Source organism: Symphalangus syndactylus, chromosome 12 (genome assembly GCF_028878055.3).
Source record: "Symphalangus syndactylus isolate Jambi chromosome 12, NHGRI_mSymSyn1-v2.1_pri, whole genome shotgun sequence".
Taxonomy (NCBI): Eukaryota; Metazoa; Chordata; class Mammalia; order Primates; family Hylobatidae; genus Symphalangus; species Symphalangus syndactylus.
Genome location: NC_072441.2, coordinates 35,402,364 through 35,426,554, shown reverse-complemented (window position 1 = coordinate 35,426,554; position 24,191 = coordinate 35,402,364). Strand labels below are relative to the sequence as shown.

The following is a 24,191-nucleotide window of genomic DNA, read 5'->3' as shown; positions in this document are numbered from 1 at the left end:
TTAACAGGATGTGTGCAGGGTTTAAACCTGGTTGATTCAGCTCAGAGTAACTTAAAAAGAGAAAAAGAATATAACACTGTAACCCTCCTTGAGGTTCTAATCATTTTAATGACTTTAGCAAAAGAGAACAGGCTAAGGTCAAGAAAGTTGAGAGAAAATGATCCCTCTTTCTAGAAATACATTGCATGGAAGAAAAGCCATTCCTTCAGTTTTCTTTTTTTAACAGCGGAAAACACCACTATATAATTTTTTAAAGAGAAAATCTGCCTTCTATTTTAGCCATCATATTGATGGTTAATTTTGAGGTTTCAGAATTCTAGATTTTTTTTTGAAGCCATTGTATTTCAATGCACAACCAACAGAAAAAATTAGAAAAAACCGGGCAAGCAGACTTAAAAAAATGTAATACAGTACTGCAATACATGTAAGTTCTCAGATACAAAGAAATACTATGACTTATCTTGTTATTTATGACCTTGAACATTTAAACACATTCAGTTTAAGTCTTGCAGGAATAAACTATTGGAATCATAGAAGGAAAAATATCTTTTTCCCAATAGAGTGAAGCCCATTCTACTCTATCAGCTAGTTTGTTTCAACAATATTTTAATCTTTACACACATTAAGAACTTCCTTTCATAATATTGTTTGTTTCGTGTAAAAAGCATTTTAACATTTTTATGCTCTTTTCCACTTACTTCATTCCAAACACAGCGGACAAATGGGGACTTGATAGGTATATTTTAGTGCTTCATTGAACCTAACATATAATTCTCAGTATTTCCACCCCTAATTTTGTTGTAACTTTCATGGCTTAATAGAACATCTTCGGCCATGAAGTGTTTTATGTGTATTAACTTTTGAAGAGGAAGATAAGTTCTATCTTATTTTCAGCATTTCAGATAAGTATCGAGTGCCCTACAAATTTTCCTTATTCTTTTTTTTTTTTTTTTTTTGAGACGGAGTCTCACTCTGTCGCCCAGGCTGGAGTGCAGTGGCGCAATCTCGGCTCACTTCAAGCTCCGCCTCCCGGGTTCACGCCATTCTCCTGCCTCAGCCTCTCCGAGTAGCTGGGACTACAGGCGCCCGCCACCACGCCTGGCTAATTTTTTTTTTTTTTTTGTATTTTTATTGGAGACGGGGTTTCACCATGGTCTCGATCTCCTGACCTCGTGATCCGCCCGCCTCGGCTTCCCAAAGTGCTGGGATTACAAGCATGAGCCACCGCGCCCGGCCCAAATTTTCCTTATTCTACCCATGATATGGATCAGACATAGGGACACACAAATGGGAGGGAGAATTCAGGGCTGTACACTAGAACTTTCTGTGATGATGGAAATGTTTTATACCTGTGTTGTCCAATGCTGTAGCCACCAGCTGTATGTGGCTATTGAATACTTGAAATGTGGCTAGTGTGACTGAAGTATTGAATTTTAAATTTTGCTTATTTCAATTCATTTAAATAGGCATATGTTGATAGTGACTACTATGTTGAACAGTGCAGGACTAGATAATTTATGACTAGAACTTCAAAAAGAACAGCTGATTCCACAGCAATCATCTTAGCTGTTAGCTCATGCCACTCTGATCCCCACATTGTTAATAATGTCTAAAAAGATCAATCTTTATGTTATTTTTAAATGCTATAAGTATACTAGAGAATTTCTGCCCCTTGAAGTAATTTGCATATACAGATACTATGAGATTTATTTAGCTAGTTTGTGAAAAGTTGAGCTGCTCAGAGGAAATTTAATTTAATTTGTTTCAAATTTGTGATTTTTAATATAATTGAATGTCTTTATTGCCTTAACACCATGATTAATTATGAAATTTCTTCAAACTGAAATATCAAGAAATATTTTCAGAATAAATAAAATGCTATCAGATCATACTTTCCTATTTATATAAAATAAGTAAAATATTTTAAGGATAACATTTAGCTTAATAGAGTCACCAGCTAGGCTCAAAGAAGTCACCCTTTTCCTGTTCTCTCTTTCTTAGGCTTTCCTGTAAGGCCTATTCATATTTGCCTGGAGCAGAGGGAAGCTTTGTCCCAGGCAAAATGTACCTGAGAGATACCTAATATCATATTATCTTAAATATTGCCTACATGATGATTTCAGTTCCAAGTAAATTTGTGGAATAGAGTTCCATGTAAAGTAGGGAGGAAGTCAGAATATAATGAATGCAAAATTTTCAATAGACTCCTGCATTTTCAGAGTTGGCTAGAGTTTGACTTATTATGTTAATTTACATTTTAACCATATTATTCAAGTGTAAATCATCACTTTATTATTTTCCGGTCTCAACTATGATGTACTACTATAAGATTATGAACAGGCCATTTGGATTCAGGTTTTATTTGTTTGATTCTAGTTAGAGGGGTAATACCATTATTATCTGCTGTTAAGTTATTTTAAAACTATGTGGTGGACAAAAACTAATCAGGAACAACCTAATGGCAACCAATACATGTTTGCAGGAACAGGAATATTTTCAGAGTTTATAGAACACCCTGGAATTTCCTTCTTCTTATAACTCTCTGTATGAAAACTCCTTGTTTTGTTTGTTTGAATTTATAGTTATATTACTAAAAATAGAATATGTGATTTCTGTAGTCTAAATTCTATATTTTCTTTTTTTTTTTTTTTTTTTTTTTTTTTTTTTTTGAGACGGAGTCTCGCTCTGTCACCCAGGCTGGAGTGCAGTGGCGCAATCTCGGCTCACTGCAAGCTCCGCCTCCCGGGTTCACGCCATTCTCCTGCCTCAGCCTCTCCGAGTAGCTGGGACTACAGGCGCCCGCCACCACGCCCAGCTAATTTTTTGTATTTTTTTAGTAGAGACGGTGTTTCACCGTGGTCTCGATCTCCTGACCTCGTGATCCGCCCGCCTCGGCCTCCCAAAGTGCTGGGATTACAAGCGTGAGCCACCGCGCCCGGCTATTTTCTTCCTCCATTTATAGTTCTCCACAAATTACTTCTCTGCTTCTGTACCCCTCTGCAAAGCTGCAATATCTTAACTATTCCAGTCCCAAATCTATTCCACACAGCCTGTCAATCACATCACCTTCCAAGGTACCTCACTGCACACAAATCAAGTTTGAGTCGTCTACTTCTAATCAATAGATCTTTATAGATTGTTTTAGTGTACCTAAATCACTTCCCAGAAAATATCTCGCCATCTCATTTCTAATGGGAAAACATCAGATGAGATTTCAATCTGGGCCACTAAAGAAGAAAGGCTAATGTGCTTTTCTGGTCCATCGGGGTCCATCGGGGCCTACACTCCATGTAGTTCTTACACGATATGAGTTCTTACACACACACAATAGGAACATTTTAACTAGGGGCAGCATGAAACGAAGGAAAATGGCTGAGGGAAGCACATGATGCCAGAAGTTTTCAACGCGGCAGAAAGCTTGTGCATTGCCTCAAAACCTCTGCAGCGTGGTCAAGACAAGCAGTTCCAAAACACAAGTGCCTCTTTGAAACAAAACTGCCTGGAAATCCTTTTTTCTCTTTAGTAAATCAACAACAAATGTGGATACTCATGGTGCTTTGAATACTGTTAACAACACAGTTTATTCATCATCCATATTCCAAAGATATTTATTGCTCTAATAAGATAGTGAAATAGCATGCTAAGTGCTGTTCTTAACATTCTATCCTGTTCTGTAGCTAAGGAGAGTGCAAAGTTTGTATTTACATGTTGCACTTTCTAGTTAACAAAATCCTGTCATATACGTCATCTTATTTAAACTTCATAGTAGCACTGTGTCCCTGAATCACAGTCAGGAAACTGAGGCTCTAATAGGTTAAGACAACAGTTCAAACAGCTGTTGTCTTTGAGATGTATCTGTAAATGCGGTCAGAAGATTTCAGAACCCATCTTCTTGCCACTACCTTATATAAAAATAGTTATTTAAATCCACTGACTTTTTTGATATTTTAAATGAAAATTTAATTCTGAAAGAAGTTAATTTTGTGCTAGATGACTCCTTATCAGAATTACAGCTTCTCTCAGGCAGTGCTGGAGGTTGGCATGCTCATTCTGGCTAATGTTAGGCTCTACCTGAATTAGGATGGAGGCTACCAAAAGACATGCATTCAGGAAATTTTCTGCAGCCAGACATATAGACTAGAGTCAACTGAACATAGTCCTCGATATCCTCTGAGAACACTTTCTTGACTGTGGTGGGCAGCTTCTCAGGTGGCTCCCAGTGATCCCCTCCTCTTGGTATGCATGTATAATTCCCTCCCCTTCAGCATGGGCTGGACCTAGTAACTTGCATTTTTCGAATGAACAGAATATGGCAAGAGATGAGATGTCACTTCTGAGATAAGACTATAAAAAGACTCTGGCTTCTGTCTTGTCCACCCTCACTTGCTCTCTTCCTTGCTCACCCTGATGGAATCTAATGCCATTCTCTGGGTTGCCCTAAGGAGAGGCCCATGTGGCAAGGCACTGACGGAGGCTCCGGCCAATGGATAATGAGGAAATGAGACCTTTACCCCAACAACCCACGAGGAACTGAATCTTGTCAACATCTATGTGAATAAGCTTGAGAGTGGATCCTCCTCCAGTCTAACCTTGAGATAACTACAACCCTGGTGGTCACCTGGATAGCAGCCTCATGAGAGGTCTGACTTAGAGAACCCAGTTCAGCTGTGCCCAATCCTAACCCACAGATAATATGTTTGTTGCCTTAAGCTGTTAAGTTCTGGGGGTAATTTGTTACACAGCTATGTGTCACTAATACATTGACTTTAACAGAATTCCTTTCGTCTGCCCTCTATGTACACAATGCCCTTCCCACCATCCAAACTTAATTTTGAAAAAGGATTTGACATCAGTGACTATGAATATATGCACAGTGGTTGGGATCATTGTTTTGGGGTTAGAAACATCTGGGCTGTGTCTGGATTTGCCATTTACTACCTCTAAGACAAGGAGAAAATTATTTAATCTCTTCAGTTCTCTATTTCCTCATCTGTAAAAGAATCTACTTATGCTAAACTACCTTATAGGGTTATGTGTGTTTTATTAATGAGTTGATGAAGACAAAACAAAACATTTAGTACCTAGTAGGCACTTAGAAAGTGTTAACTATTACAACTATGTGTCTTTGGGTGTAATGAAATTTTTGCTTATGCACATACATGTTTGTATAGGGAGAGGAAATTCAGTACTTATATTTATATATGATGTTCCTGTTTTGAGATGTTATGCTTCTTATAGGCAGGATGGAGATTTAATACGAGAAATAGAGGAAATGTGTGCATCAGAGTTAGGAGACTTGAACTTTATTTTCCTTTTAGATCTTTCTTTCCTCACTGAAAAACAAAAAAAGAGTGAGTTTTTAGCTGTAAAAATCTCTTATTTTTCTGTCTACCTTGTAACTCACCAAAGTACATATAAACTAATGCCATCTACATCATACAGGCCATATTAATAAGACAAATAAAACAAGTCCATTGTTTATTCCCCATTCTTTGAACTTGGGTTTTCTTTATCTCCTCTCTTTCTTCCTCTTTTAGGTAATGCTTTCTAACAAAGGAGGTTGGTAATTAACCCCAAATGTTGGCCTCTCCCTTAAGTAATCAAAGAACTCCATTAAAAATGGAAATAATAGTGACACAAACACCAGAAGGATGTCAAGGAACAGCAATAAAAACCATCCTAAAATATTTTACAAGACTCAAAAATAATCTAAGTGCATGGTAATAACTGATGTGTAATGTCTTACAAATTGAAGCCAAGTTACAGTGATTTTCACTAGACGTTTCTCAAATCCTATGGGTGACACGAGCCCATTTCCTCTGTCACATTTCTGAAGAGATAATTGCAGGAAATACTGTAAACAGTCTAACATTCACAGGTCATATTGAGAAATGTTTATAGATATTGACAGTTAAATACAATGTATCACAGCACCAGGCACAATATGGCATCCACCTAGCAATAAGCTTTCACAAATCAAAGTCAAAAAAGTCAAGCTTCGGTAATAAAGAAATACAGACATATTGTTGAATGGGCGAATGAATAAATGAATGAAATGCTTGTCAAGATCATGGGTTTGTATGAAATACTATAGAAATAATAATGAATATAATTAATTTTTCTTTAATATTTAAGGTTTTATATACTAATCCCTTGGATTTAGAAATTAAACAATGATTAATCCAAAATAGGGAAAGCAATTCTCTAAATACTAGACAGGTAGTAAATACAAAAAATATTTCCTAATAGTTACTGAATGTTGGTATCAATTTTTTAAAAAAAACTGCAAGAATCTCACAGTTTATAAAAAATAAAAATTAAATTTGCTAAAATTTTAAATAATAGAAAAATCTACTGGGAAGTAGTTGGAAAGAAACAAAGACTGTGTAATTGATACTTCCCAGCTGAGGCTATACAATTTCTTATTTTAGGCTAAGTAGAAACAGATAAAATTTACTTACATTTATAAGAACATTTTAAATTTACACATAAAAAAGTTTGCATTAAAAAAAGGTTAATGTCTCAATCTTCATTTGATAGTAATTTAGTACATTAAACACACACAATCTGGGTGTAATTGTTTCCTAGTTTTCCTTTAAATGAAAATATGGGTGGGTGGTGTGGATTTATAGACATACTTGTCAGTTTACATATGGAACAAAATTACTGGTGTTTTTAATCAAATCACCTTTCTTAGCTACGGAAAAGCCTCAAACAATTTTAACTAATCTATATTTTAACTATCCACCTTCTTCCTTGAGGGCCTCTTTTTGCACAATTTAGTTTCCCCTCCCTACTCATATAATCCCTATCTTCTATTTATTATTTATAAAATTGTCCTTTTCCTTGCAACCAGAACTACGTATTGATGATTGTAAATGTTGATTGGGTTACTTGAGAAGCCATTTATGCCCTTGTCTTTTACCTTAAAAATTATAGTTTTAAAGTATTTTAGCTTTTTAAAAAAAGATTTGAGTCAGGAGTGTTTTTATATAAATGATGCTAACTTTTGTTTTTTGTCAGTTGCCCAAAAAGGCATGAAGTTTTGGCTGAGAATAACAACGAAACAAAGCAGAATCTTGCTCTTCTAAGCTCTGTATGTTTGTTTTTTGCTCATTTTAGATGTGGGCCAGGACATAGAGCATTAATTGTTTAATGAAAATCCTATAATCAAAGTGATATCAGTGCAAAATGATTAAAACTGAAAGAAAAGGCCGGGCGTGGTGGCTCACGCCTATAATCCTAGCACTTTGGGAGGCTGAGGCAGGCAGATGACCTGAGGTCAGGAGTTCAAGACCAGCCTGGCCAACATGGTGAAACCCTGTCTCTACTAAAATACAAAAATTAACCGGGCACAATGGCGGGTGCCTGTAATCTCAGGTATTCGGGAGGCTGAGATGGGAGAATCGCTTGAACCTGGGAGATTGTGGTTGCAGTGAGCCAAGATCACACCACTGCATTCCAGCCTGGGTGGCTGAGCAAGACTCCCTCTAAAAAAAACAAAACAAAACAAAACAAAACAAAACAAAAAAATTGAAAGAAAAAAATTATAGGCCGGGCGTGGTGGCTCACGCTTGTAATCCCAGCACTTTGGGAGGCCCAGGCGGGCGGATCACGAGGTCAGGAGATCGAGACCATCCTGGCTAACACGGTGAAACCCCGTCTCTACTAAAAATACACAAAAATTAGCCGGGCGTGGTGGCGGGCGCCTGTAGTCCCAGCTACTTGGAGAGGCTGAGGCAGGAGAATGGCGTGAACCCGGGAGGCGGAGCTTGCAGTGAGCAGAGATCGCGCCACTGCACTCCAGCCTGGGTGACAGTGAGACTCCGTCTCAAAAAAAAAAAAAAAAAGAAATTATAGCAAGAGAGAAAATAACATATAAAAAAGAGAAATCTTACAGTAATATGTATTTAGCACCTATTATAGGTCATGCACTGTTCCGGGTCTGGGAGTTATTATATCAGTGAACAAAATCACTAAAAATCCCACTGTCTTGAGCTTAAATTCTAGTTGGGGAGGGCGGCTCAGATAAAGGGAGAGAGACAATAAATAATAAACATAATGAATATACGTGTTAGAAGGTGAAATGAGCCAAGGAGAAAAGAAAGTAGAGCAGCGTAAGGATGTTGAGAGTGTGTGCTGTGGAGGAAGGGTGAGGGTAACGGTGTTAGAGAGGAAGTAATGGTAGGTCTTAAGCTGAGAACATGACCTTTGAGCAAAAACTCGAAGGAGGTGAGGCAATCATCCCAACAAACATCTGGAGGAAAAATATTTGAGGCAGAGGGAATAGCTTCACTGAAATCTCTGAGGCAAGATTGTGTCTGGTGCATTCAAGGAACAGCAAGAAGGCAAAAATGGCTGGAATGGAGGCAGCAAAGGAGGAGTGAAGGGGGACAGGTCAGAGAAGAATGTGTCTGGAGGACTGGGCGGTGGTGCAGATAGACCATTTAGGGACTTGCAGACCATTGCGACGATTAACTTTTACTGATTCCCAAATGACCAGTGTTTTGTCTTTGCCTCTTCTGCTGCCTGCTCCCCCTCCTCCTCCACTTCCTCCTCTTCCTTCTTCACCACAATCATCCTCACTGATGAGGCATTTATCTAACACATCTTGATTTGAACAATAATAAGATTCTAAAGTTTTAAGAGTGTATTTCCACAATTTTCTTATTCTCATCAGTTCTATTCAACAGAAAAAGATGTGTTGAATTCCCAACACATATGTGCAAAATTGTGTGTTTAGTCTCTATTTTAAAAATAGAGGCTGCTGCCTATTGGACGCTGACTATGGAATACGATGCTCTAGGCCACTATTGAACAGGATACAGCACTAAGCGTTCGATGTATATTAACTAATTTAGTCCTCACAGCCACCCTGTGAAATGGATGCTATAATTTTCCCATTTTACAAATGAGGAGAATGAAGTAGAGAAAGGATAAGTAACTCATTCAAGACACACAGACAGTGAGCCACAGAACCAACACTTGAACTCAGGTATTTTGGACTCCAGTGTCTGTGTTCTTGGCTCTTTGTAATATTGTCTTTTATTGTCATAATCCTTCACAATACCCATACTCTTTGAAATGTTTTGTTTATTCACTGTTAACTCATCAAGCATTTATTAACATCCTACTGTCTGTCATCACTGTTAGGCATTGTGAAGACAGGGCGGCTGCAAGCCTCTATGGTACCTTTGTCTGGATTAAAAAAGGTATCTCTTCTTTGAGGCCTTTTACTTTCTTCTGTCAGTAGATTATCATAATATTTTGATCTTTTAAGAAGACGACATTTAGCTGCTATTGCTAAAAAACTGCCATAATAAATACACAATTTTTAAGTCCAAAGGTAGAGTATTAAAGATGTTTATTAAAGGTATTTAATATTAAACTATTAAAGATGTTTATGATGTACATAATGCCCCTTAGATGTGGTGGCCGTGTGAGGTACTATATGACCTGAAGATGCTCCTGGCATAATGCCCCTGGATGAACCAAATCAAACATTACTCCCTAGAGATGAAAAACATAACACCTGCATTGGGTCAGAAAATTACTTTTCTACAATACTTTTTTGAGTTTTATTGATAGACTCTTCCAAAACCTTTCTACATAAACTTAGACAACCCAGCAATGTTGAAAATTATTATTTGAATAATAATAAGACACTAAAGTTACAGGAGAATATTCCTGCCATTATTTAGAGCTTACATTTTATTCTTATCAATTATATTTGATTCAAAAATACATATTGAATTCTGAACAACTGCAAAACTGTGCGGTAGGAACATTAAAAAAAAACATGGAGCACAGCCTATTGAGTACAGACCATGTGCTGTGACGCGTTAGAGCCCTACTGAACTGTACATGATACCAATTCTTCATCGTATTTACATCCATCACAATTGACACTAATCAGTTACCTACTTAGAGGAGCTTGTTTCTCTCACCAAGACTAGAGTACACATATATCATTAATTTTATATTAATTAGTATTTATCCTTAAGATATTTTAAAGGAATCAGGACTGGTTATTAATTCCATCTTTACAAATAAAGAAAAGGAAGTTCAGAGAGGCTAATGGTGAGGTCAGGTCCAAACTCAGGAATTTCTGACTCCAAAGCCCACCATGCTAGACTTAGCATATGGTAGGAAGGTGACCAAATCTAAGTCTCCTTAGAGAATGACAGAAAAAATCCGAGGTGAAGATTATAGGAATAAGAGAAAGCACACAACCAGAACACCAAACTAGTAAACATCCTACCTATGTCAGATTCCAGCTTGTTTATACCTGACCCAGACCAGGCACAATTCTTTATTGTTTGTGAGCCAATTCAAATGCCTGAACTCTGAACTGTAATTTTAAATGCATGACACAGTCCAAGAACCTGGTGCAAGGTTCATTATATCGCTCTTCTTTTCCATCTGTACTTGCTTTCAGGCTTAGATTCAGTGCCTTAGAAAAGGTAATTTAAAGATATCAAGGGGTATGAAATGAGAGTAACAAATATGTATTGAAAATTAACCAGGTACCAGGTACTATTATAAACACTTTATTGTATAAACACTCATTTAAGAAGTGGGAATCAAGGTTTTTTTTTATTGTTATTTCCATAACAAATTTCAATAGCTGAGGCAAAATTTGGAAATATCTGGAGCTGAAAGGTTGCATGAAGAATGAATATGAAGGAATCTCTGCACTCAAATTATCCCATGTAGCAATATGGCCTTGAAGGCATCATCAACAAACCAGTAGGTCAGTGGGTGAGACATTTCAGCCACAGATATAAAGGAGAACATACTATGAAAGGTGTTATAATTTGATATGATTCCGACATTCAAATGATGGTTTATTTCTTACTGATTCATGGGAGAAATAATTTTTTTAGTATTATCACAAATAAACTATTACTTTCTTGCAGCCAATGAAAATAATTTTTGTTATTAATGTTCTCATATTTGTTCTTAGTTCCTTTTCTTCTTCTTTATAAAAAACCTATGTCCATACTGTTTTTCCCACCTTATTATAAACCCTTCTGGAATAGGAGCTAAATTTTATGCCTCTTTGAGATTTCTAGTATTTACCTTCTACTTTGCACATGGAAGAAATCGTTCGTTTATGCATTGATGATCTTTTTGAGCACCTACTGTGTGCCAGGCACTGAATTGTGTGATGGGGTACAATGGGAAATAGATGCAGTCCCTGCTGAAACTCTCACTGTTATAGAGAAGCCAGACAATCAACAGGCGATTTCATTACTGTATAAATATTATGTAGGGCAAAACAGGGTGCTCGCCAGAACAGAGGTGCGTCATCCTCAATGTAAGGTGATCAGGGAGGACTTCCCAGAGAATGTGACAAATATTCAGAGATTATAAAGAAAGTAACAGCTAAGAGTGGGCTCCTTCCACGCCGTTCCAGCCACAGCGGCTCCGCTAGGGGGTATGTTCTCTGGGCAGCTACCTGGGCCCCTACTGGCCCTGGCGGGACAAACTTCACTTCTTCAGACAGCTCCACGTGCTCTGAGACCTTCTAACAGTACTTCGGCGGAGTAATTAGAGTCATCTTGCGGTGCATGCTTAACTTCTCCGGTGAGTCAGGACCATGTCAAGGGCACTGATCAGGAAGACATTCAAACTGGTATTGCTCAGTGTATCCAGAAGTTTCTGGATATCGAAAGAAAGACAGAATGCTCTTTCTTTTCTTTTCTTTTTCTTTCTCTTTCTTCTCTCTCTTTTCTTCCTTTTCTTTTCTTTCTCTTTCTTTTTTCTCCTTCCTTCCTTCCTCTTTCTTCTTCTTTTCTTTCTTTCTTCCTTTCTTCTTTCCTTTCTCTCTTTCTCTCTTCTTTCTTCCTTTCTGTCTGTCTTGCTCTGTCACCAGAATGCTTTTTCTTACAAAAAAGATTGCAGTTATTTGTCCAGAAACCAGAGCAGGTTATCAAAGAGGATGCCTCAAAACTAAGGAATGAGTTACAGTGGAAAGAAGTCCAGAAGCACTTGACAAAGCTGAGCCACTGGCAGCAGGTGCTGGAGGACATCAACATGCAGCACGAAAAGCCGGCCAGCATTGGCATCCCTCGGGACTCCTTGGCCTACCTTGAGGAGGCGTCTGCCAACATCCCTGCACCTCTGAAGCCAACCTGAGCAACGGGCGAAAGTGGTCAGCCTGAGATTGGACTGCTGCGTGAGATTTGCTACACATCTCTTCTCTTTTTTTGAGACGGAGTCCACCTCCCGGGTTCAAGCAATTCTCTGCCTCAGCCTCTCGAGTAGCTGGGATTACAGGCACACACCACCTCGCCCAGCTAATTTTTTGTGTATTTTTAGTAGAGATGGGGTTTCACCATGTTGGTCAGGCTGGTCTCGAACTCCTGACCTCGCAATCCACCTGCCTCGGCCTCCCAAAGTGCTAGGATTACAGGCATGAACCACTGCGCCCGGCCTACATCCCTTCTTGTAGACTTGACATTTTGGAAGAACTCTTTGCCAGAGAATGAGTCGATTTTAGTTTCATGATGTCATCGAAAAATGTTCCATTATTTTTAGAAGCTATTAATTTCTTGAGTACTTTATGTCTGTAGCTTGGATAAGCCAAGTAAAAAAGTTTTTTTTTTTTTTTGGTCTTTAGCAAAGTTTAGACTGTTAGTGTGACAACACAGGTTCTTTTTAATGGTGGTTTTGCTTGTTTTTTAACTTTTGTATGACTTTTCATCTTTTTATGTGTGTTTTCCATTGTTTGATCTGAAGGAAAAATTATAGGCTGGGCTCTGTGGCTCACGCCTGTAATCCCAGCAGTTTGGGAGGCCGAGGCAGGTGGATCACTTCAGGTCCGGAGTTCGAGACCAGCCTGACCAACATGGTGAAACCCTGTTTCTACTAAAAATACAAAAAATTGGCCGGGCGCAGTGGCTCACGCCTGTAATCCCAGCACTTTGGGAGGCCGAGGCGGATGGATCACGAGGTCAGGAGATTGAGACCATCCTGGCTAACATGGTGAAACCCCGCCTCTACTAAAAATACAAAAAATTAGCCAGGTGTGGTGGTGGGCGCCTGTATTCCCAGCTACTCAGGAGGCTGAATTAGGAGAATCACTTGAACTGGGAGGCGGAGGTTGCAGTGAGCTGAGATCGAGCCACCTGCACTCCAGCCTGGTGACAGAGTGAGACTCCATCTCAAAAAAAAAAAAAAAAAAAAAAAATACAAAAAATTAGCTAGGTGTGGTGGCAGATGCCCGTAATCCCAGCTACTCGGGAGGCTGAGGCAGGAGAATCACTTGAACCCAGGAGGTGGAGGTTGCAGTGAGCCAAGATCACACCACTGCACTCCAGCCTGGGTGATGGAGCGACTCTGTCTCAAAAAAAAAAAAAAAAAAAAAAAATTGTGATAGCCTGAGAATCGGGGGATGAGGATTTTGGTTGTAGGCCTTTTATGATAATTACCCCTCAGGGGCGTGTAGAAAAATATGTAAACTTGCTCTGTTTCAAGACTTCAAACTACTTCAGGAAGAAAAATCAACTACAATATTTGTAATGCTTCCATAGCTCTCAGAATGAGTATTTTTTGGTAAATAAGTCAGAATAGGATTAAAATGTCTTGGGTTAGTGTAGTAATATTACAGTAGGATCCTTAGGTTGATGCTGACTTCTTTTGGTGGTAAGTATATTGTGTGTGGTGTTTACTTTTTTTTCTAACAGGGATGTAGTAGGAGCAGTGATACGCTATATTTTGCCACGTTCTGCAATAATGAATCAGTTTAATGGGGCAGACACTGTTTTCAGTAGCGTGACAATGAGGGTATAGGTGAGTTACGAGGGGCTAAAGCTTGCTCTGATCATCCCTTTCTGTTTTGAGTTTTGTTTGCTTGTATTATTTTTGTTTTACATTTTGGGAGGGAAAACATTTTCCGTTAAGGAAGGTTATTGCCAGTAGATTTGATTCCAAGAGACTGGGTGTCGCAGTGGGGGTGAGGAGGGGCTGCAGAGTGATCATTGCCTACTTAACCTCCACAAAAAGCATGTGACGCCTCCGCCTTTGGGGGGATATTTTGATATCTTATTAGTTTTTCAGGTCTCCTCAAATTCCCTGTCGAATTGCTGTTAAGAAATAGAGACTATCAGGGCTGGGCACAGTGGCTCATGCCTGTAATCCCAGCACTTTGGGAGGCCGAAGCGGGTGAATCACTTGAGACCAGGAGTTCTAGACCAGACTGGCCAATATGGTGAAACCCCATCTCTACTAAAAATATAAAAATTAGCCAGATGTGTTGGTGGGTGCCTGTAATCCCAGCTACTTGGGAGGCTGAGGCAGGAGAATCGCTTGAGCCCAGGAGGCAGAGGTTGCAGTGAGCCAGGATCATGCCATTTGTACTCCAGCCTGGGCAATAAGAATAAAACCCCTCCTCAAAAAAAAAAAAAAAAAAAAGAAAGAAAGAGAGACCAGCGTTATTTGGCTCCCACTGGGTGAGGTTTTCTGAGTTTTATACAGTCTCTTATTAGATCTTATTAGATCACATCCCTTTACCCAGGACAGATGCTTCACTATCTTCTGACTGGCAGTACTCCTGTGGCTCTGTGCCTTGGCTCATTTTGTTTTCTTCAGCCTTGAAGGCCCCTTCCCACATGCACTGACATCCACTCGTGTGTCTGTTCCCTGGAGCCTCCCAGCACCCATTCTGCTGCATCCCAAGGGCACAGGACTTTCCTCTCTTCTACTGCCCTTGCTTGGTTCTCCCTTGTGGGCTAGTGCTTCGCACCTGTCTGTCTGCCCCTCACTAATTGTACACCTGTGAGAATCAGCCATTATTCCTTTAAATATACAGGGGTCATATAGTCTCCTTTTGTTGTGTGTATATATGGTATCTGGAACATGGACCCATGATTACCAGCCTGACACCAACAAATCCCCTTAGTTAGAATGTATAGGTTAAACAAAGCTTTTAAAAGCTCATATAATATGACCTCAAGGCTGTTAACCTGGTCGTCTCATGGTCATCAGAAACTCTGACTGGCAGCTTTATATTTCTTGACTAAAAGCCTAAATAAACTGATTACGTTTTAGGCATTCGTGCAAAGGGGTTCTCAGTGAAAAGATTGGGAACTATTCTATTTGGTGCTTAGTGAAAATATTTTGAATTGATGTATGTACCAGTTATTGCCATTTCTTTATTACATCCAAAAGTTTTTTTTTTTTTGCCAAAAAAAAAAAAAAAAGAGAGAAAGTAATAGCTAAGAGGGGAAATAGCAGGACAGGTGAAAGGAGCTACAGAAGCCAAGGCCTTGAACCCAGCAGCAAGAGCTCAGTCAGTTCTGGGAACCTCATGTATTTCATATGGTTAGAAGAATAGTGAGATCTTGACTGATGAGACTGCGGTGAAACCAGGAGACAACTCACAAGTGGCACTCTGCCAATATTTGGTTTTCATGCTGATGAGACCATTCACAGGTGCCATGATTACAGCTGGAATCCCTACAGGTGTGGCTGAAAAGAAAGTGTCTCCCGGAACCAGTCATTATGACAAACAACAAATACTTCTCATGTTCTCATTACAAGTTAATCCAGAAAATAGTGTAAAATGGGTGAAGAATGCAGCTGTCATCTGTTTTTTAACCTGTCTGCTGGAATTGTCAGAGGTTATTATTAGAAGGCAGGAGCAATCTGGTCAGTAGAAGAATATTTCCCATATTGTCCAAACTTGTGTGGATATCATCTACAGGGCCTTTAGATAAATGGAACCTGAAGCTTATAAACTACCTGCCCATACATAAGCAAAACAATGTTGGTTTCTATTTGCATTCTGCAAATGAAGCATCATCTGCAGGTATTTATCCCACTGCTAGTAGCTTTTGCCTCTCTCTGGCTTTCCTGGCTTTAAAAGCATTTCTCCAATATGAGCAAGGTACTGAACTTTGAGGAAGAGTCCACTGTAATAACAGTAAAGTTTAATGACGCGTAACTTTGAGAGACTGACAAATTTCCAGCCAAAGTATTGATTCTTACAGAATTTATGAAGCACATGCTGTATTCTGTGTCATTATAGTCTTTTTTTGGCTGAAAGAATCATGTAAAATAGATTTTTAAATGAGTGGTAATAGCCAGACATAAAGAAGGTATTGATGTGTGTCATGAAGGGTGAAATAGCATGCCAGATTAAGGCATATAACAAATCAAAAACAACAGTACTCTCTACTACTACAAATGTCAATTTGCTTTTCCTTTGAATCACCCCTTCTATTTACCACTTTACACATTTACAATTTGCCTTCTATAGACCTCCTCTGAAGAGCAGTAAAGATGTGAAAAATTTTTGCATAGCTGCAAATACTGCTTTGGGAGATGCTAAAAGTTCAAAAACTGGGTGCTGAAATTTGGCAAAGAAATTTGCTCTTATATGTAAATAACACCCTTTGCAAAAATAATGCTAAAAGCTTATAATCTAATCTTTATTATATGCATATACAAATGGCATATATAGCGGATCAAGATTTGATATTTAAATTTTTTTTATCAGTTCAATACTTTTTAAATAATACTGAAAATTTTTATGTGTTTTTCAGAAACACTAAAAATTTATTCTTCTTTTACAACTTCCAGCTAAGCTCTTTTCTGTTCCCAGATGATTGGGTGGAAGTCATCTCTACACTAACATGTTTTGAAAAAGTACGGAATTTATTCCTCTGCTGTCTATAAATGCCCTCTTCATCTTAATACCTATTACAATTAGTTTCCCAAGAAACAATTGAAATGTAAGTCTTTGTTGTCTCCCAATCATTTTGTTTTGACACACTGGGGGAAAGAGTGGCTTTCAAGAATAGTAATTTAAACTTTGATTTTATGCTTCACTTTGGAATACATGTTTATTAAATGTGTATCTTACTGACAGAGTAATCAATACAGATTGTGTAGTACATTACAAGAAAACCATGTCTGAGATTATTAGAGAAATTAAATGCTTTTAGTTTTGCTTACTTGAGCAATATGTGAAAATTAACAGTTTAAACCCTTTCATGTATCTGACCAGGCTTAGTCTTAGTCAGAACTCATGGTTTTTTGGGGGGTTCTTTTTCTTTCTTTTCTGTTTTTTTTTTTCTAAGTAAAGTTTCATATACTCTACGTGGTTAGCATTCATCTAGTAAACATCAAATTACCTGAAATCCTAATTTTAAAGACTAACATTTATGGAGAGAGATCCACACTTAGATGGGAGACAGAAAGGAAAAGGAAATTGATTGAGTGGCTGCGGCTTTCCCTGAAAAGCAGTGCTGCATTTCCATCACATTCCAGAAACCTTTATAGAGCAGGAAAGAGACGTCATCCAGGTCTAACTGTGCTAGGGACCAGTGGATCCCAGACGCAAATATATCTCTCATGTACCCAGAAACCTCACGAGAATCAGCCAAATCCTTCTTTGAACAGCTGCTTCTCAACAATTCAGGAGTTTATCTACCTAATAAAAAAGTAACTTGGCAGGAAGAAAAAGGCTGAGACTCTCAATAGACTCTTCTCAGGCCTAGTGGAGCCTGAAGAACTCTTCAAGGTCTTAGTCAACAGTGAACAGAGGAATTTGAACCAGCACACTCATCTATACCACAAACAAGCTGCTGCGAGAGCCAGAGAGGGGTCAATTTTTACATAAACATTTTTTTCCCAGGCCAAATAAAGGCAGATTCAAATAAATAGGCCAAGTCCTAGATGGAAGATGAGAACAAAAACTCAGGGAACAGGAAAGTGATTCCTTACCTCCAATACAATATCTCACAAGCAGTTCCCACTAAAACAGTTCAGTTAATCTGGGGAGTATTTCAATTCATGCGATCTATTTTTCATAAGTTTTCCAAATGGACATTTTTAAAAGAACAACTTCGAGTTTGATTGATTGATTGATGTGCTAGAAGAACTAAAATTTTAAAAAACTATGTTTCAGAAGTATTTTTAAGAAGGTAGTCATACTCAAAGATATTTGAAATGCAGAGGCTGTTCATTCACACCTAGATCTTAATTTCCTATTTTTTTCAACTCAGACCCAGCATTCTTTAGACACTATAGGCAGACTATACACATACGATGTATGCATAAGTGCACATAATCACAGCATTTGGTTGTGACAAACTAGTTTTACTAACATGGAAGATTTAATAGATGAAATGAGGAAATATGTCAATGTAATAGCATATTAGATTTTGCAAATGAGCTATTCCTAAGGCAACATGAATTGCTTTGCTTTTATATTTCCACAATCGTTTGTTCATTTGACAACTAACATTCAGAATCCATCTTTGATCTTGGAGGACTTGTACAAATCAAAGTATAATAAATCCTTATACTTGGGGACTCAAGGTGACACTCGACAAAAGCTGTCTTCTGAAAGAGTCCTTGGCCTGTTGGATATACAGACCTTCCGCCAGACCTGGTGTCAGGGCTAGTCTTTAGCAGACTTGAAAAGAGGGAAAACCTGTCTTTAGGGCTTTCAACATTGCTGTGTGTCCCATTTCCCATCAAGCATCTGGGACCCAAAAATTCTAGTTTCCACCTATTGAGGATTTATTATGTGACACGCACTTACATGTATTATTTCTGATCCTTACATCAGCTTGCAGGATCAGAATTTCATCCTCATTGCATAGAAAATGAAGCTCAATGAGTCTCAGTACATCTTCTAAGAGGCAGAGCTGGGTTTCAACCTTGGGTCTGACTTCAAAGCCCCTCCTGAAGCCCATGACATCATCATGTCTCAGCCTGAGGCTTCCCTGTGGAGTTCACACCCAAACTTGTTCTTCCTGTTTTGACTCTAGATTCCCTTCCTGGAGCTTTGGCTTGGGACACTAATCATCTGAATATAGGCAGTAATGAATTTTTTTTTTTTTTCTGTAAAGAGGATAGAACGGAAAGCATATATGCTCCCACCTCTTCTATTGGCTTTTATTACAAATTCTATTTACTTTCTGATAGGGACATTTCGGAAATGATACCTTTACCCAGAGGAATTGTAGCAGGATAAATCTTGAAGAGCATGGCATATTGTTGATCAGGCAGACGACATGACTGCCAACTCGGTGTGCTGCTAACATTCGCCATTTGTGTTGTGAAAACTCCTGTTAGCTTCTTAGAGCTACAAAGCCTGTGATGAGAAATTGTCTTTATTTTGCTTTGTGAATATCTGCCATTTAATTTTCATTTTACAACATAAACTGACACCTCTTGGGCTTCTAACAGAATTTTTCCACTGTGAATAAGTCCCTGAAAGCACTCTGGGTTGGTAGAACAGCCTGATGTTCTGTTAAAAATCACTGGAAATTAATTTCTATTAAAGACCTAGCTTTGAAATTTACTGTGTTACTTTGGGAAAGCCACATCACCTCTCTACACCTTCAGCTATAAAATGGCTGTCATGAGGATCAAATGAGATTCTAGCTTTACAAAAGGTTTTGCAAATTGTTAAGAATTATACAAAAGTAAGGGCATTTCTGGGCATCATTTTGAATCCTATTCATTCCTTCCTGAGAAACAATCTTGCAATATAAGGCATTGACTTGCATCTTCCATCTGTGCTATCCTTTGACCTTATCCTATGATACTCCTTGGATTTTCCCCCTAATTTACCTCTGCTCTGCCAATAATCAATATGGCAGGAGCTTCAAACATTTTCTCCTTGGATTTCCTAATTCTGACCAATGGCAAATTCTGGTTATTAGGTATCAAGGCCTCATTTATCAAATCCTTACAAAGAAGCTTTTCTTTTTGTAATTTTTTCCCTTTTCTATCAGTTAGTAGTTTATCTTTTGTAATCACTGATTACTGTGATTACTGTCTACTTGGGATAGAAGGCAGGGATTAACAGAACCATGTGAGGAAAGTTGAATGAAGATACCTCTCTCACTCATCCTTTCTTCCCATTTGCTTCTCACTTGGGGTAACAGGTACCTCTCATGCCCATTAGTATGATTCTTTCTCTAAAAAGTACCTTAGTGCCCTCTACAGGTTGTGTGAATTTCTCATCCCATGATCTTGTTTACATGTTATGCTTTCTCCCTTAGCTCTCTCCTAAAACCACTGGTGGCTAGGTTCTTCTCAATGGTGCCAGATTCCAGGAGGATTGCTTATTTATAGTATTCTCTGAAATGTATTTATCTAATGAGAGTATTGAAGAACATGGTGATTTCAATCCTGTGTGCAATTTGAGGTAGAGAATTGATCCCAACTATTTGGCATGTCAGTAGTTACTAGGAGACCATTTGCAGGTGATAAGCTACAGAAGACATTTGCAGGTGAGAAATCTGAAACTGAAAAAGGTCAAGCAACTTTATAAGGCTTCCAAAACTATTTTGTGGTTGCAGGGCCAGAATCTAGGTCTCCCAGCATTTATTCGAGCATTCTTCCTTTCCTTTGTTTTGAATAGTTTCTTTTCCATATTTTCAAAAGTTTCTGTTTTGCCCTCCAGTTGTGTATCTCAAAACCTACCCCAAGGAGTTACTAACATCATCCATTTGGCTTCAGTAGGTAACTGATGGATTAGGTCTTCCAGCATGTCAAAAGGATCTGCTTGGTAATACCTATCCAATTTGTAACCACATCCTGGTGCCATTGCAAATGTCTCAGAGGTCAAAAGTAAAATTTAGTGAGAACTAGAAAGTGCAGCAAACATGGGAGAGGGCTCATTTCTTGATTTACTTGAAAGTTGCCTAAAGCAAAGCACTCCAACATACAACCTTGTAATGAGCTTTGGACTGAAAGGCAGAAATCTGTTGGCTTTTTCTAGCCTTCAAGACCTGGAAATTCTTGAACACCTTCTCAACCTTCTGTTTTTTGAAATGTCATTCACTCATTCCCAAATTAATTGACATCATCAGCCTGGAGTTTATCTTGCTCACTCCAAGGGCAGAATGTCCACTGACTCAAATCCTTAATCATTCAAGAATTTGGGACTCATGAAAGTTTTTCTTCTTTGAAATTATTTAGAGATTTGGAATACAATTTGGATGAAACAATGCTACATTTTAATCTGAATCCTTGGGGAAAAATAAAAACCTTGGAATACAATTATGTCCTGCAGATCAAAACTAAGAGTGAAAATACCTAGATACAAGTTCTGAGAGGATAACCCAAAGAGGACTTTGTGAAACTACTTAAAAATGGCAAGTCAACCACAAATCTATATTTGTTCAGCTTCTGGATTTCCTCTTGCTAAGTAATTTTAAAGCTACTTAACAGTAATTAATTGACATTTAACTCACTATTCTACTTGCTTCAAGTCTTTCATACTGAAGCGCTCACAATTATAACTTGTATATGAAAAATTACCTTAGCCTGATTTCCAAATGGCTAAATAGTTTGATGTAATTTCTACTAGAATTCTGTAATAATGATGCTGCAGATGCTGGAGCAGCATTTTTCAACTGTCAATTATGACCCTTTAGTAGGTCATAAAATCAATTTAGTTGATTGTGATTAGCATTGAAAAGAGTAAAAAAGAAAGGAAGAGAATTGCACAGAACATAAGAAATTGAGTGCAAGTTAAGTATTGTTATGTGAAACTCTTTCTCCAGTTATGTGTGTATTTGGATTGGGACGTAAATTATATTTCTTGTGTGGGCTGTAGTCAAACTGAGAAACACTATTTTAGACTGCAGTGGATAAGAGAAAGAACTCCTTCCCGGCTGTGTGAATCATTCTGAGACTTGATTTTCCACTCTGAAAATGTGAGTAACAAGACTTTCATAACAGGGTTGTTGTAAGAATTAAGTAAAACATAAAATAACATTGACACACAGTATCTGACATAGTTAAGAAGCTAATATTGTTATTTTGGTGGGAGTTACAACGAGAATTATTTGAAATCGTTTGAGATAGTAAATCAAAGCACTGACACTTATCCCTTAAATCAAGTTCCCTTGTTGCAAACTTCTACCTCCCAAGCACATAGCCCCAGGGAAGGAGAAGCTGGGCATTCCCAAGATTAGAACAAAGAAGCCATTGATCAGTTTGGAATCTCAAAAGCTGGCTCCTTTGACTTCTTTGCCAAGACAATAGTCACGAAATTTGGATTGTAAGAAAGAAAAAGATTTTCTAAATTCCTTTATTTCTTCTTTAACTATTGAGAAGCCGCCAGACAAATAATACTCGAGAGTCTTAAATGAAATAACAATAATACTAGAGAGTCTTAAATGAAAGTGAGGAAGAAGTCGGGAAATGCCTGGCTCCTCAGTTCCCACTGGATTCTTGGTCGAAGACAGAGAAATAGGAGAACATTGCTCCAGCTTCTCTAGTTTTCACCAGTTCCTGGTGGTGGGGGTTGAGTGAGAGAAGAGTATAGAGATGTTCTAGAGAATTTGAGGGGAATGGTGAGGGGAAAGGGCCTTCTGCCCCTTCAAGAGGATGGGAAGCTATCGCTTTACAGGTTCCTTCTGCTTAACTACTGGGGGTTTTACATAAAATTAAATTCAGTGTCTTACTGTGGTTGTGTATAGAAAGATCTGAGTTTAACCCCTCAGAGTCTCCCTCAGCTCTTGCATGGTATGGTAGCTTTTCTGAGTGTCCTGTGAAACGAACCAGGGGCATCTGGCTGAAAGTAGGTGAAGGTCTTGCCTGGCAACTTTGCCAAACCAGGTGGTCTAAAGAAAATGAAGCCATTCATGGTAGATAAAGATCCAATTGGGAATCATTATTTTCAGCAAAAGCAGAGATGGGGGCTTGATCAACAAGGGGAGATGGCTATTGGGGCCCTGAAACACTGTAAGAATTGAGTGAACAAAACATGAATGAATATCACTAAAGGCAGTTTCTTGCAATGGAGGCTTCAGAATGCCTTGGGGATGGACAAGTCCCTCCTGAGATGACCACCTCCGGGAGAAGACCAGACCGGGAGAACTTAGAGGACACCTCTTCAACTCCAGGACTCCACTGCCCCTAAGATTATGTGCACCTCACTCATTTCACATAATCCATGTAAATCCAGGTGGAGAGGCCGGAAATCTGACAAGTATTTCTCTTACTCATTGAAGCAGAAACTGAGTTACATAAAGAGATAAGATTGAATCAACAATGTAACAGAAATAAGTTTTCTAGACTGCCCAGTGGATGTGGAATTATGAAGAAGACCCAATCAATTAAAAAGAAATAAACACCATTTCTTGGCACATCTGGGCATGGTGTGAGCACGTCTGTGATGTTCCTAATTTATCATTATTATTATGCTATATCTATGGCAATGAAATGTTTCTGTCTTTATTCACACCAGTCTTCATATCACAGGGTATTCTGACTAATAACTCTTTAGATCCAAATTAACTATCTGAGAAACCTTTACCCAAGAACCCCAAGTATTGAGCCAACGCTAAATGAGTATTCAAAAAGAAAAAAGGCGTAAGCTGGCCTTTGCGTTCCCAAATAAAATGCTGCCAATTCCATGTGTAACCCATAGTGCTGGGCAGAAAGATAATGGTAAAATTTTAATATTTGCAGAGGACTTTTCTGCTTTGGTAGTCACAATTGAAATTCAACTAGAATTCTAGCATCTTAAGCTTTAGAGTTTTCTTTCTTCCCCACAATTCTAGGGGCAGGTAGTGATGGTGGTAGTGGTGGATGAGATATAAATTGTTAAAGCAGGAAACAGTACAGAAAAAAAATATATTTTTAGGAACACTGATCCGTCCAGAGCTATTCCCTTCCCCCCTCACCCAGTGGCAGGATAAACAGCTGCTCCAGGCCTGCTGACAGCAGAGAGAGCAGGGGCTCACTGACACCCAAGGCTGACAGACCATCATGTAGTGATGGTCAGGACCAGGCCAGTGTGTGCCCCGTGGCTTTTGTTTTCCATACCGCAGGAGGCAAGATGACCCACGAGGAAGCAATGGAGTTTATTGATAGTGTGGGGTTTAGGACCTTTCATCCCAGTTAGATAAAACTGGGCTCTAGTCCTAGAATCATCATTTACTAGCCATGTGAACTTTGGAAAATTACTTAATCTTCCTAATCTTGGTCTCCTGTTCTATATAATGGGGATGACAACTGAAGCTCCCCATAAGCCTATTGGAATTTAAACAATTCATGTAAAAGATGTGTTTCAGTATCTGGAACTTAGATGCTCATTAGAAGTCAGTCAGGCCAGGCTCGGTGGCTCACGCCTGTAATCCCAGCACTTTGGGAGGCCAAGGTAGGTGGATCACTTGAGGTCAGGAGTTCGAGGCCAGCCTGGCCAACAT

At 38.7% G+C, this 24,191-nt stretch overlaps 1 protein-coding gene and 1 pseudogene across 2 annotated transcripts in view; one reads left to right on the top strand and one right to left on the bottom strand.

Moving 5' to 3' along the window:
- ADGRL2 (adhesion G protein-coupled receptor L2) overlaps nt 1–24,191 on the bottom strand; it is a 691,023-nt gene that overhangs the window by 426,781 nt on the left and 240,051 nt on the right. The window lies entirely within an intron of this gene.
- LOC134734805 (mediator of RNA polymerase II transcription subunit 28-like) lies at nt 11,125–12,185 on the top strand (annotated as a pseudogene).